Raw genomic sequence first — 13,865 nt, 5'->3', positions numbered from 1 at the left:
GCTACGGTCCATGGGGTCGCTAAGAGTCGGACACGACTGAACGACTTCACTTTTACTTTTCATTTTCATGCATTGGAGAAGGAAATGGCAACCCACTCCAGTGTTCTTGCCTGGAGAATCCCAGGGACAGAGGAGCCTGGTGAGTTGCCATCTATGAGGTCGCAAAGAGTCAGACACAACTGAAGCGACTTAGCAGCAGCAGCATGTAGAAGGCCCGACCGAAGACTTGAAAACACTCAGATTTTGGAAGTAGAGAGGACTTGTCTGAATCCCAATTCTCTCACTTGTTTTTCTGAATTTAGACCAATGACTTTATATTCTAAACCTCAGTTTCTTTGTTTCTACATCTGGCAATCATCTCTATTTCATGGGACTGCAAGGTGGATTAAAAGAAACCTTGAATATAAAGGACAAGATGGAGGGCCCAGCACATGAGGACATGGCTCGCTCTGCCTGGGCTGTTGCCACTGACATGTCAGCAGGCAGCATCCTGGCTTGGGGAAGCATGCCAGAGCCCTAGACACAATTAGATGGCTTTTAAAGCAGAGTTGATTAAATATGATTTTGCAGTTCCTGCTGAGAGGCATGCTGCAAGGGAACAGCTGTGTTGTTTTATGGGGGAAATCAAGGATTGAGTGTCATATGAAGTCCTCTTAAGAGGAATTTGAAATGAGTTTTGATGCTACTGAGCAGTTTGTTTAGTAAATGAGGTCTTCTCTCAAAAATCTGTGGCTTATTGGTGAGGTCGGAACAAAAAGTTAGCGACAGTTTTCTTTCTTCATTGGTTCTGACAGATTTAAACATACATCTATCTGTGTTCATCCTTGCTTCAGGTTGAGCTAATCCAACCCTGATGCAGCTCTCTTTCTCAGTGGAAAAATGAGCAATTAGAGCAAAGAGGAGCCTAATCTTTTACATAAACTTGTTAGAAACGGGAATCCCTGGGTGGAAATTTAAAATAGGGAAGTAACACTGTATACCTGTCATCCTCATTGTTCTTCCTTTGGGAATGGTTACAAAGAATGCAAGGTTGATGAGGTGAAGATACAACAGTTTGGGATCTGTGTTTGTTTATGAGTGGTTTTTGTTTTTTGTTTTTTTTCTCTAGAAATGTCAGTGAAATGTGCCGAAGAGTGTACTCAGGAGATCCGGACTCAAGCCCTGGCTTGCCCACTGTGTCACCCTGAAGTTGATCTCTTCCCCTCTCTCGGCTTCAGTTTCCCCAACATAGAAAGGGGCCACATGGGGCAACCTTGAAACCCTCACTGCATTCCACCAAGTTTAACGTCTCAGGATTTCTTTTCATGATTCCCTGGGCTTGTGGGAAGAAATAAAATGGTTACCTATGAGGCAGAATTGAGAGGCTTAGCTTTTAAAGGGGAATTTAGCCTGCAAGAAAAATAATGAGGATGTTCAGTTCTCCAATTAAAGATAACTGTTGGACTTCCCTGACAGTCCAGTGGTTGCTCGCAATGCAGGGAGCACTGGTTCAATGAATGCCAGGTCAGGGAACTAAGACCCTGTATGCCTCATGGAGAACACACACACAAAAAAGATAACCATCAAAAGTGAAATAGGAAATGGACCCAGAAAATGATGGATTTTGGTTTATTGAACTTTCCTGAGCCCATAAGTTATTATTCATAATTGGCTCTATATGAAAAGTCCATGGCAGGAAGGATTCTAAACCAAACCCCACAGATCCTGTCGCCTCAGATGAGTATGAGCCAAAATTACTGAGCCCTTATGATTTGCAGCACTGTGCTAAGTGATCTGTAAACTATATTTCATTTTTCCTCACCACCGCAAAGAGGAGTTAGAGATAATTGTTCTCATTTCACTAATTCAAGACAGAAAGTCAACTGCCCAAGGTCATAGAGTCAGGGACAGCTCCAGAATGCAAAGCCAACTCCTTCAATTGCTCTCACAGAAGAAGTCTTCTCTTTTGTTATACCTCCTGATGTCCTTCATGTATTCCTTTCACAAATACTTACCAAAGGACTGCAACGAAACAGGTTCTAGGGGTTGATTCTGTGGTCAGACTGAAAGAGCTTCTGTTCTTAGAGAACTTATATTCTAGCTAGGAGGGGTCAGAACATAAAGATCATAAATAGAAATATATGAAAAAAGCATATAACAGTAAATAATATATGGACAGTAAACTTAAAGTGGCTTCCCAGGTGTCACAATTGGTAAAAAAAAAATCTGTCTGCCAATGCAGGAGACACAGAAATGCAAGTTTGAACCTTGGGTTAGAAAGATCCCCTGGAGGAGGAAATGGTAACTCACTCCAGTATTCTTGCCTGGGAAATCCCATTGACAGAGGAGACTGGTGGGTTATAGTCCATGGGGTCACAGAGTTGGACATGGCTGAGCAATTGAGCACATATACAAGCTTAGAGTAAGTGTAAAGAGAGAGTGCCTGGCTACTGTATTTTGAGTGGTTTGAAGCGTCTGTCTCTGAAGATGTGAGGAAATAGGACATTTCTTCATACCACATATTTAAAAAAAAAAACCTCAAAATATATTAAATATCTAAATATAAGAGCTGAAATCATAAAAATCCTCAAAAATAACATAGGCAGAACACTCTTTGATGCAAATTGGAGTATTTTTTTGGGGGGGGTGGAGTTGTCTTTGAAGTGAAACTGAGTCCCTCTGAAACCGAGTTCCCTTACAATGTTTATAATTAAATCTCTCTATCCAAAACTTTCTTCCCTTTTTGTCCCCTCAGACCTCAATCCTGTGCTAACTGAACACTTATCAACCACCGTCAGATGACTAAGACTGTGGCTGTGGTTGTCGATATCATCATTAATGTTCAAACTCAGGTTCTTTCTTCAGGGCAAGATGCACTCACAGACCCCTGAGCTATGGACCACTTGGCCAGAGAATCCTAAACCAGAGACACCCTGACTCCCAGACCTACCATGAAGAAATAGCAAAAAAAAAAAAAAAAAAGATGTCATGAGATGATAATTAAGTCCTGCTTCTTTGTTTTTCCCCTTTGAAAAAAGAAACAAAAACCTCAACTCATAGACAGGTTGAAGTGCATCTGAGGCTTGTCTTATACTCCCTTGCTGGGTGCCCAGCAATAAATCCTTATTTTCCTGCAAACTCCTGCTGTCAGAATTGGCCTTTCTGTGCTGCAGGCAAATAAGCTCTTTATTTGGTTACAGAAACCAGATCTCCAAAATTCCCTCTCCTCCTCCCAAGCATGCATAAAGATGCTTGTGACTCTCATACTGCTTTTGCACTATTCAGTTTTTCATGGACACGATGACCTCAGCCTGGAGGGTGATCTGACTGAAGGGCAAATACACAGCCCTGGATTTCTCCAAAGGACCTGAGATCCTCCTACCCCTCAAGGGACTCCAAGAGTGTGCTTCATGATGCACAAGATAATAATAGCAACCTTCCTAAAGTAGTGAGCTGCCTAGCACCAGAGATATACAAATAGAGGCTGAATGGTCTTGATCAGGGGTATTGTATAATGAACATTACACATCAACTAGGGCATTGGTCTAAGATCACCTCAGCATTAAAATCCAACCTTCTGAAAGAGATATACAGTCAGAGTCTCCTCTGCCTTTCTGAGCCTATAGAGAGGTGGGAAGCTGCCTTCAGTGCCACCCCTCCCCACTTCCCTGTGTACAATCCATATGTCTGTTACTCTTGTAGGGGAACAAAATTTTTTGTAGTAGTTCTGTACAGATGTGAGAGTTGGACCATAAATAAGGTTGAACACTGAAGAACCGATGCATTTGAATTGTGATGCTGGAGAAGACTCTTGAGAGTCCCTTGGACAGCAAGGAGATCGAATCAGTCAATCCTAAAGAAAATCAACCCTGAATATTCATTGGAAGGACTGATGTTGAAGCTGAAGCTCCAATACTTTGGCCACCTGATGTAAAAGCCAAATCACTGGAAAAGACTCTGATGCTGGGGAAGAGGGCAGGAGGAAAAGAGGGCAACAGAGGATGAGATGTTTTGATGGCATCACCAACTCAATGGACATGCTGCTACTGCTGCTAAGTCGCTTCAGTTGTGTCCGACTCTGTGTGACCCCATAGACGGCAGCCCACCAGGCTCCCCCATCCCTGGGATTCTCCAGGCAAGAACACTGGAGTGGGTTGCCATTTCCTTCTCCAGTGCATGAAAGTGAAAAGTGAAAGGGAAATCACTCAGTCGTGTCCAACTCCTAGCAACCCCATGGACTACAGCCCACCAGGCTCCTCCACCCATGGGATTCTCCAGGCAAGAGTACTGGAGTGGGCTGCCATTGCCTTCTCAGCAATGGACATGAGTTTGGGCAAACCCCAGGAGAAAGTGAAGGACAAGGAGGCCTGGCAAGCTGCAGTTTATGGGCTCACAAAGAGCTAGACATGACTTAACTACTGCATAACGATGGCATGAGGGTGAGAAATGGAATATTTCTTGCCATATCAGTAAACAAGGATGTCACAGTCATCAGTTATCCCAGCCCTCCAACATGAGCCTATGAGCCCTGAGGACACATGGGAAAGAAAATAATTCCTGCCCTCTAGTAGTCATCAGACTGCAGCCTCTTTTCAGTGTGACCCCTGAGGAAACCCAAGATGTGAAAACACAAGATCCTGGCCTCAGTCAGATAGGTAAAGTGCATACTGATAGCTTATGGTGAACAGTGTTGGATTCGTAATCTCCAAAGATTTAGCTTCAGGACCAGGGACCAGGCTTGATCAGTCAAGAGCTTTTGTATAACAGAGTTTTATTAAAGTATGAAAAGAGACAGAAAAAGCTTCTGACATAGACATCAGAAGGGGGACAGAGAGTGCCCCTTCACGTCTTAGCAAGGAAGCTATATACTTTTTAACTGGTTATTACAATAAATCAAAAGAACGTCTCAATGTTTGTAAAGATCTTAGGAGACCAATTCCCACAATTTACATTTTAAGATGACAGGATTAGAACTAACAATAGAAAGATCTTACCAGACCCACTCCCATAATACACATTTTAAGATAACAGGATTAGTCAGAAGTTTCTGTATGCAGGTCAATAAGCAACAGTTAGAGTTGGACATGGAACAACAGACTGGTTCCAAATAGGGAAAAGAATACATCAAGGTGTATTGTCATCCTGCTTATTTAACTTATATGCACAGTGTATCCTGTGAAATGCCAGGCTGGATGAAGCACAAGCTGGAATCAAGACTGCCAGGTGATATCAATAACCTCAGATATGCAGATGACACCACCCTTATGGCAGAAAGTGAAGAAGAACTAAAGAGCCTCTTGATGAAAGTGAAAGAGGAGAATGAAAAATTTGGCTTAAAACTCAACATTCAGAAAATGAAGATCATGGCATCTGGTCCCATCACTTCATGGCAAATAGATGGGAAAACAATGGAAATAGTGAGAGACTTTATTTTGGGGGGCTTCAAAATCACTGCAGATGGTGACTGCAGACATGAAATTAAAAGACGCTTGCTCTTTGGAAGAAAAGTTACGACCAACCTAGATAGCATATTAAAAAGCAGAGACATTACTTTGCCAACAAAGTCCATCTAGTCAAAGCTAGTAGTCATGTATGGATGTAAAGAAAGCCGAGCACCAAAGGATTGATGCTTTTGAACTGTGGAGTTGGATAAAATTCTTGAGAGTCCCTTGGTCTGCAAGGAGATTAAACCAGTCAATCCTAAAGGAAATCAGTCCTGAATATTCGTTAGAAGTACTGATGATTAAACAACAAAAGCTCCAATCCTTTGGCCACCTGATGCAAAGAATGGACTCATTGGAAAGCCCCTGATGCTGGGGAAGATTGAAGACAGGAGGAGAAGGGGGCAACAGAGGATGAGATGGTTGGATGGCATCACCGGCTCAATGTACATGAGTTTGAGCAAGCTTTGGGAGTTGATGATGGACAAGGAAGCCTGTCATGCTGCAGTTCATAGCATCGCAGAGTCAGCCATGACTGAGAGACTAAACCAACAGAAGGTTCTCAAGAAAGAGAAATTGTCCTCAAGCAGGATACATTGTTGTTATATAATCCTTAGTACAGAGTTTAAGCTGAGTTGTTTTGTTGTTTAATCATCAGCTCCAGGCTTAAAGAAAAAAAAAAAGTTTGATGTGACTAAGACTAGGAATATAGAAAGAAAAGTTTGTCCTTTTCTCCTCCTTGAGAACTCCAGACCCCATCTCCTCTCTGAGGGCCCCAAATCCCTCTCTCCTCCTCAGGCTCCTCAGACTTCCTAACAACCTACCAAAAAATTGACTCTCTCATTATCATAGGAAAAATTTCAGTGAGCCCAGTCTCTTGCATCTTCCCTTATATAGAAAAGTGCTAAATTCCTTAACTTGAGATATCTCATTTTCTCTAATTAACAATATATCTTTGTTTATGTTCAGACTACATAGTTTTGCAGCAAAACTTCTGTATGACCTAGATCCCCCCTTTCCTCCTTGGAGCATTTCTCTCAGGGTTACTTGGGATACTGTCTCCTGGGCTTGAAGTACTAAAAATTCCCACCAAATAAAACATAACTCTCAACTTTTAGGTTGTGCATATTTTTTTTTTAAGTCTATGAGAGTTAATTCAGGCTCATTATTTTTAAGAAAGAAAAGTCATTCTTTTTACCTCCGCTTCACTGCCTAAAGAATGTAGATAAGGGTCCTGTCCCAAGAAGGGAGCTTCCACCCTGTATTATTGTAGTGTGAACTAGGTATGGAGACCCGAAGAAGTCCAACAAAGTCCATTTGTTAAAATTCCTCTTTCAGTCCCCTGGTCCCTGCAGGAACCCAGCTAACATTTGTTTACCAAACTTTTGCTTTTTCATCTCCATGTGAATTGCCTTCCTTCCTTTTGAAGACCCAAACCACTATCCCCAACATCTTCTTTTATCTTTAGCCAAAGATGAAGATGGTGTTTAAGGTGAGGGCTTAAGACATTAGGTGAGTCCACTCAGTTCTTCTGGATCTCTGCTGCATATACATGGGATTAAACTTCTGTGTTGTTTTCTGTTGTTAATCTTGTCTCAAGGCACTTGAATTCTTAGACCAGCCAGAAGAACCTAAAAGGGAGGGGTGAATTTCTCCCTCTCCAATACATGAAAATTGCTGTTTCTCTCATTCGAGGCCCAAAGGGCTTTAGTAAGAATGAAACTGTGATCTCTGGAAGGAGATGACTTATCAAAGACAAATATCAGAGCTGCTGGCTCCTATTCTATGCTTTTCTGACAGAATTTAAAGGGAGCAAGGAAGAGTTTCTGGGACAGTGAAATGGACAGGAGGGAGTGCAAGATCCAGACTGGAATCTAAGCATAGAAACTGAGAAGCTGGAAGTTACAAAAATTCAGACTCTAATGTTTTGCTCGAGACCACCCTCTTACTTCTAAAAATATCTCTAAACTATAGGAAATGTTTTCAGATATAAATTACAATCTGGAAAAAAGTGAAGTCAGGGGAGAAAAAGATCTCTCCTTATAGACATTCCTGCCCATTCTAAAAGAAGGACCTTGTACTCACAGTCTAAGAGGGAGGAAAAAGCCAGCAGTTTTTCCACATATCCAGGAAAGGGTCTGGGTTTAGATTCAGACATGTGGTTCAGGACCAGATTAAAAAAATACATTAATTTTATCTGTGTCAATTCACTAATGTCAGTCTGTATGAGGTTATTACAATGAAAAATAAAGGTTGAAATAAATTAACCGGAGCTTAGGAGCTGGTTCAGCCAATCTAAAGGGCTGAGCAGAAAGCAGGAACCTCAGTAAAGTTCCAATTCTTCACTGAGGATGGTACTCAATGGAAACTAAGAGTGTCAAGCTGAGAGTTGTGGGTTTTGTTTGTAGGTCATTTCCACCTGAAGGATCGTATGGACAGCATGGACCAGATGTACACTCAGGGATGCTAAAGAGAGCATCATACTGTGACCAAGACAAGCAAAAGAGATGTGCATTCCAATTCCTCTTCTACTACTTGACCAAGTTGCTTACTTTCTGAGCCATTCACATCATCCATGAGTGTAAAGTAACAGTTCAAACTCAATTTTTATGGAGTTTGAATGAGATAATACTGATGCAGGGAGCTCAAACCAGGGGCTCCGTGACAACCTAGAGAGATGGGATGGGGTGGGAGAAAGGAGGGAGGTTCAAAAGAGAGGGGATATGTGTTTATCTATGGTTGATTTATGTTGGTGTATGGCAGAGACAAACATAATATTGTAAAGCAATTATCCTCCAATTAAAAATAAATAAATTTAAAGAGAACAAGATGGCGGAGGAGTAGGTGGACATGGAGTACATCTCTCTCCATGGATACATCAGGAATACACCTTCAGACACAGAAATGAATGCAGAACACCAGCTGAAAGCAGACCGGAGTACCTGAGCAGTGGAAAAGAATATACAGAACCATGCAAAACTTGGTAGGATGAAGAAACCAGGGGGAAAAACCGGAATGTTAATAGGACTGGACTTGCCCTCGGTGGGTGGGGAAACTGAAGCAGGGGTCCAATAGCTACATCAGGGCAATTGTCTGAGTTCAGTTCAGTCCCTCAGTCATGTCCGACTCTTTGCGACCCCATGAACCACAGCACGCCAGGCCTCCCTGTCCATCACCAACTCCCAGAGTCCACCCAAACCCATGTCCATTGAGTCAGTGATGCCATCCAACCATCTCATCCTCTGTTGTCCCCTTCTCCTCCTGCTTTCAATCTTTCCCACATCAGGGTCTTTTCCAATGAGTCAGCTCTTCACACCAGGTGGCCAAAGTATTGGAGTTTCAGCTTCAACATCAGTCCTTCCAATGAACACCCAGGACTAATCTCCTTTAGGATGGACTGGTTGGATCTCCTTGCAGTCCAAGGGATTCTCAAGAGTCTTCTCCAACACCACAGTTCAAAAGCTTCAATTCTTCTGCACTCAGCTTTCTTTATAGTCCAACTCTCACATCCATAAATGACCACTGGAAAAACCATAGCCTTGACTAGACAGACCGTTGTTGACAAAGTAATGTCTCTGCTTTTTAATATGCTATCTAGGTTGGTCATAACTTTCCTTCCAAGGAGTACGCATCTTTTAATTTCATGGCTGCAATCACCATCTGCAGTGATTTTGGAGCCCAGAAAAATAAAGTCAGCCACTGTTTCCCCATCTATTTGCCATGATGTGATGGGACCAGATGTCATGATCTTAGTTTTCTGAATGTTGAGCTTTAAGCCAACTTTTTCACTCTCCTCTTTCACTTTCATCAAGACGCTTTTTAGTTCTTCTTCACTTTCTGCCATAAGGGTGGTGTCATCTGTATATCTAAGGTTATTGATATTTCTCCTGGCAATCTTGATTCCAGCTTGTGCTTCTTCCAGCCCAGTGTTTCTCATGGTGTACTCTGCATATAAGTTAAATAAGCAGGGTGACAATATACAGCCTTGACGTACTCCTTTTCCTATTTGGAACCAGTCTGTTGTTCCATGTCCAGTTCTAACTGTTGCTTCCTGACCTGCATACAGGTTTCTCAAGAGGCAGGTCAGGTGGTCTGGGATTCCCATCTCTTTCAGAATTTTCCACAGTTTATTGTGATCCACACAGTCAAAGGCTTTGGCATAGTCAATAAAGCAGAAATAGATGTTTTTCTGGAACTCTCTTGGTTTTTCGATGATCCAGTGGATGGTGGCAATTTGATCTCTTTTCAAATTGAGCCCTGAATGCCTACCATGGGCTCAATTCTAACAGAAATCAACAGAACAGCATTCTTTCCTTCAAGGAGTTCAGTCTACATGAGTGCTGTCCAAATGACATAATGTGAGCCACAAACATCATTTTAAATTTTCAAGTAAATGCATTTAAACAGATTAAAAAAAGATGAAATTAATTCTAATATTTTTATTCAACCCAAAACAGGAAGAGATTTTAGCTTCAATGTGCAATAATTGCACAATTATGAGTTATGTATTTTATATTATTCATTATACCAAGACTCTCTGGTGTGTGATATTTACCCTTCCAGCACTATCTCAGATTGGATGACATTTCAAGTGCTCAACATTCACATGTTGTTAATGGCTACCATACTGGAGACCCCAAGTCTAGATGGAAGATAAACAAGTAAATCCATAAATACAAAATATAGATAGATATATAAGGTGTTGTGGGAGGGCAAATTATGAATATCCACCCTGGTATTGTGCAAGTGTGCACATACATGTGTTAGATGTCTGGTTGTAGATACCTATGTGTAGTAGAGTTAGATAAGAGACGAGAATTCATCAGAAAAGTGTTCTCAAACTTTTGTTCATTTTCTTTTGTTACTGCACTGGGTCTTAGTTGAAGCATGCGGGATCTTTGGTGACAACATGGGAACCCTTATTTTCAACATGTGGGATCTAGTTCCCTGACCAGGGATCTGACCCTGGGCCTCTTGCAGTGAGAACACTGAGTCTTAGCCACTGGATCACTAGGGAAGTCCCAAAGTTTTATTAATTTTAATAGGATTCCAGGCTGAAGGAACAGTATTTGCAAAAACCTTAGGTTTGTGACTAATTATATACAGCATGTAACTGAAAATTAACTGACTTGCTTTGTGGTAAAATGGAAGCTTGGAAAACAGCAGGAGATGGTGCTAGAGCAGGCTTTGTGTATCTTTCTAAGGCATTTGAACTCGATCACTGAGGCAGTGCAAACCCACTGAAATTGTTTGATTACAAAAGTGATATGAACAAGTCAGGATCATGGAAATTAGAGGAGGCAAACTCAGTTGAACGGGGGCTTATCTTCTGATAGCTTTATTTATTTTTATTTTAAGAAAAGGAATGATATTTAGTCTACCTTGTATTTTAACAAATGGTACATTTCTGTGTTATATCAAACAGTGTGCAGGACCCTAAGAGCAGTGAATGTTTATTATGGTTTTTTGGTTCAGTGTTCTTGGTCCCTCCAATGCCGGCAGTTGTTTTTCAGCTCCAATCTGCACTGTGACCAGAGCAAGGAAGCCTTAATTTGTACCATCTTCTGATGACAAAAGACAAGCAAGTTTGTAATTTAATAAATGCGGTCAAAGCTGACCTTTGAGATGAACAACAAACATCTTGTAGCCTGAAATTTAGTCCTAGGGACTTGCCAGGGACATTGGATAATATGATACCTTGATTCTTCTGCACATAAAGTTCTGGACATGCAACTTCAAAATGCGTGTCCAAAGTCTTTCCATAAAAGATAATTGTGGAGTTCTTCCTTCTGAGATGCTAAGATAAAAAGCCGTGACAGGTCGAGCTGGGCCCAACATGTTGGGAGGTAGCTTCTAAAAATGATGAATTATATGAAAAGTAACTTGGAATCTGCCAGATGGAAGCTGTCGCCTAATGCTTTTACCGTTATGGAAGAGCTGCCTAGAGGAAGAAATGTTGCGAACAGACCATGGAAAACTTAAACCAGAGTCAAACTCAACTCAGTCTTGATAAATGACAATACAACATGTCCCTTGGCTGCTAAGCCCTGTAAATAAATAAGAACACAGTCATGCTACCACTCACACGCATGTCTAAAGTGCATGTGTACGCCTCTACCATGCTCTTGCCCAGCCTTATTTGAGAGTTCATGTTTAAAATAATCGGAGGAATTAGCTAAGTTGTCTGGGCGATCACTCGAACAGTTCGGTGCTTGTCGTGACTTAGTTGAAACCTCACTTGTTTATCTCTGTGCGCTGCCTTAAGGCAGCAAGAAAGGCTGCTGTGTTCATGCCTGCTTTAGATTTGTCACTTTGGGGGGCTGAGACTAGGCAACTTCTCTGCCAGATTATCAGTTTCCCGAGGAAATAAAAACATTCCCATTTTAATATTCCTCTAAGCGCTGAAAATGTCTTCTGGATAGTTATGGACCAGATGATGCAATCGTGCTGAGTGACCCCAGCTTTTATAAGCCAGTTGAGGAAAAGTTTCTTCTTAAGGTAAATATTGTTTGGATTTATAGGACACTTGCTTTAAGGCGATGCTTGTGACTTTTGAACTTCGAGTCTCTCCTAGAAAGATATGGCTGTGTAGACCTTGGTTTACCGTTTATCATCTATTTCTCTCTCTTGAGGGTAATAGTCCCACACGTTGGGAGGTAACGTCTAAAAATGATGCATTATATGAAAACTAAATCTCCTGTGGAGATCTGACTCTGCCATTTTTAGCTATGCATTTCAGATAGGACTGAGTGAGTAAGTGAGTGTTGTGTCCGAATCTTTGAGACCCCGTGGACTGTAACCCACCAGGCTCCTTTGTCTATGGAATTTTCCAAGCAAGAATACTGGAGTGAGTTGCCATTTACTCCTCCAGGGGATCTTCCCAATCCAGGGATTGAATCTGTGTCTTCTGTGTCTCCTTCACTGCAGGTAGACTCTTTACCACATAGCCAGGGGAAGCCCCCAGGTAGGATTGACTCACCTCCAACCCTGTAGGTGGACTTTGACTAGTGGATGCTAATCTGTGAAGCCTGGTGACATGTTTGGGTTAGAAATGGTCACATGATACAGTTTAAGCCAATGAAATGCAAGGAGGTGTAGGCTGAGGTTCTGGGAAGGAAGCTTTCTCACATTTTAAGGAGCTCTAATGCCAGGTGGCGCAGAGCTAAAGAATCCGCCTGCCAGTGCAGGAGACAAAAGAGCAGCGTGTTCGATCCCGGGTCAGGAAGATCCCTGGAGTAGGGAATGGAAATCCACTCCAGTACGCTTGTCTGGAAACTTCCATGGACAGAGGAGCCTGTTAGGCTACAGTCCCTGGGGTAGCAAAGAGTCAGATGTGACTGGGGGCAATGAGGGTGAAGTTCTTTCTATCCCCACTTATAAATCAACATTCAGACCTAGAGCATTTAGCTGCAATCCTATGTCCGTCATAGACTAAAATGATAGCAGAATGGTGGAAAGCAGAGCGAAGAAACAGAAAACAGACCTTTGGTCATGATATTGAGCTACCAGCCGCAGAAACCCTGACATATCTGACTATCGGATAGGACCATCAGTGCTGTGCTGTGCTCAGCAGTTCAGTCACGTCTGACTCTTTGCAACTCCATGGACTGTAGCCCACCAGGCTCCTCTGTCCGTGGTATTTGGAAGGCAAGAATACTAGAGTAGGTAGCCATTTCTTTCTCCAGGGGATCTTCCTAACCCAGGGATCGAACCTAAGTCTCTTGCACCTCCTGCACAGGCAGGTGGATTCTTTACCAACTAGCATCACGTGGGATTAGGCTCCTTAAAAGGTGAGGAAGCTTCACTCCCAAAACCTCAGTGTACACCTCCTGGGACCATCAGTAAATTCCCTTAATTATCTAAACAAGTTTGATTGATTCAGCTATATCCCACAAACTGAGTTCAGCGATGAAAATGATTTCAAACCTGAATATCTTTTCCTGCTTATCAAACTCCATTGCCCCAAATATCTTTGCTCTTAGGAAAGATATTTCATGGACAGATTCCTGGCGCTTTGAGATCAAACAGAGCCCTGTTTTTCTTTGTGTATAGAAGGTGATTCTTAGCTAGATAATAAAAAATAATAATAATAAAAAGTTTATGAAATACCACTACTTATTCCAGATAAACCTACGTGACTCATACATAGGCTTAGGCAAAACAGTGGTTTGATTCCTGGTAATTGTCTAGAAATCTACATAAAATAGACTTATTTCTGATTTGAGTATTAGGGAACTAAATAAGATGACTTATGATTATTCCAAAAGACAACTTCCTTGAGACTTTAGTTTATGATCCCGTGGAGCATCAGATCAGAGTTTCCAAATCTAAAAACTGTACATGTAGCATTTTCATATGTATAGTATGCCTGGTTATAAGAAAGCAGTGCTCTGTGGTCTGAGTTCTGGAGCAGACAGTGTGGGTTTGAACCCCTCCTGTGACACC

General features: G+C 41.8%; 1 long non-coding RNA gene across 3 annotated transcripts in view; it reads left to right on the top strand.

Moving 5' to 3' along the window:
- LOC145540675 (uncharacterized) overlaps positions 1-2,168 on the top strand; it is a 217,778-nt gene extending 215,610 nt beyond the window's left edge. For 2 of the 3 annotated variants that reach the window (XR_014078494.1, XR_014078491.1), the window contains one exon: positions 1,109-2,168. This is a non-coding gene — a long non-coding RNA (uncharacterized LOC145540675). The remainder of the gene's footprint in view (positions 1-1,108) is intronic. The other variant, XR_014078492.1, reaches the window with a different exon arrangement.
- The last annotated feature ends 11,697 nt before the right edge of the window (positions 2,169-13,865 follow it).

The sequence above is a fragment of the Giraffa tippelskirchi genome, chromosome 1, assembly GCF_054371585.1.
Source record: "Giraffa tippelskirchi isolate mGirTip1 chromosome 1, T2T-mGirTip1v1.2.pri, whole genome shotgun sequence".
Taxonomy (NCBI): domain Eukaryota; kingdom Metazoa; phylum Chordata; class Mammalia; order Artiodactyla; family Giraffidae; genus Giraffa; species Giraffa tippelskirchi.
The sequence above is the reverse complement of the archived record's forward strand: the minus strand, read 5'-3'. Positions and strand labels throughout refer to the sequence as shown.